The sequence below is a fragment of the Penaeus monodon genome, chromosome 31, assembly GCF_015228065.2.
Source record: "Penaeus monodon isolate SGIC_2016 chromosome 31, NSTDA_Pmon_1, whole genome shotgun sequence".
Taxonomy (NCBI): domain Eukaryota; kingdom Metazoa; phylum Arthropoda; class Malacostraca; order Decapoda; family Penaeidae; genus Penaeus; species Penaeus monodon.
Window position 1 is genome coordinate 11,682,393 of NC_051416.1, and position 1,328 is coordinate 11,683,720.

General features: G+C 48.3%; 1 protein-coding gene across 1 annotated transcript in view; it reads left to right on the top strand.

Annotated features, from left to right (window-relative positions):
* Positions 1-1,328, top strand: part of LOC119593033 (tyrosine-protein phosphatase non-receptor type 4-like) — a gene marked incomplete at its 5' end in the record, with an annotated part of 330,438 nt that overhangs the window by 321,517 nt on the left and 7,593 nt on the right.

The window sequence follows — 1,328 nt, forward strand, 5'->3', positions numbered from 1 at the left end:
TTCCCTTTATTTCTCTTTCTCTCAGCCTGAAAATGGTAGCCTTTCAGTGATGAAAGTTACGTAATAAATGCCAACCACAGCATCTTTCATTGGCAGGTTTCCCTCCCGCCGATCTCTCTCTTTAGAAAAAGAATTAAAAAATCCGACAAAACACCTCCTGTTCACAAGCCCAGAGCGAAGGCCTCTCCGAAAAGACCCCTAGCGTTTAAAAGGTTGGGGGGGGGGGGGTGTTGGAGGAATTGTTGGAGTGGATGTTCTCGGGAGCCGGGATGGATAGGCTTCGAAAGAGAAAGAGAAAAAAATCCCATTAGTCTAACCGCGTTACCGCTCTAGGTCCGGGTCTCGTTGCGGTCGCCATTCTCCGTCGGCCCTTTTCCGCCTGAGCCAGTAAGGTGGATTCTCGTTTTTCGCCGCCCTCGAGCGAGGGTTTTCTCAGGTGTTTTTTTGAGAGGGAGAAAAATGTGCATAAGGGTACGCTCGATATCGTACGTGCGCGCGCGTGGGTGTGCTTATCTCCCCTGCGTGGCATTTAGCGCATACGTGCCTAACGTCTGTTGTCGCGAGCGGAGTGTTCAGAGCGAGGTCACATATTGTCTCGCTGATTAAGGGTCGTAAAAGGACGAGGTCTTGGGAACAGATCAGCGTCGGCGAGGGGATTATCAAGATCGTAGTAGTGTTCAGCATTGTAATACTGGTTATCGTGAAGTCACCCCCCGCGGCCGGAGGAAGTGCGTCTGGTCGATAGCTAGGAGGATATTTATATGGCTTCCGGTATTTTTGTGTTCCCGAGGTGAATGGCGGAAAAATTCCCGTTCTTTTAAGAATTTACAAATATGAAGGAATTCCTTGTAATTTTTTGTGTGTTTTTGAATTACCATCGGTGCAATTATGTAGTTTACCAATCATTTGGATTCCTACGTGCTGTAAAAATGTGTATGAGAGTTATAAGAGACAAGAAATTTCTAGGGCTACTTGTGAGTATGAAGTAACGACTACATCACAAGCGCCCATGAAGGTTACTTGCATTTTATTTGGGGTTGGGGGAAGGGATATAGGCTGGGGAGGGAGGGGGGAGCGGGGTTACTGATAATTGTGGCAGTAAACTTATCTTTGTTTTATCTTTGGAAAGATAGTGTAAAGGGGCGGCTTATACCACAGTCCAATCTTAACGGTGTCAGTGTGGTTTGCAACTGAGCAGCGCGAGGATGGTGAGCGTGCAGACGGCCACGTGGTCAAGGAGGGTCCACAGCTCCTGTTGCGTGCACGAGTCGTGGAAGAGGCAGGCGGTGTACGAGCCGAGAGGTTCAGTGAAGTACATCTCGAAATTT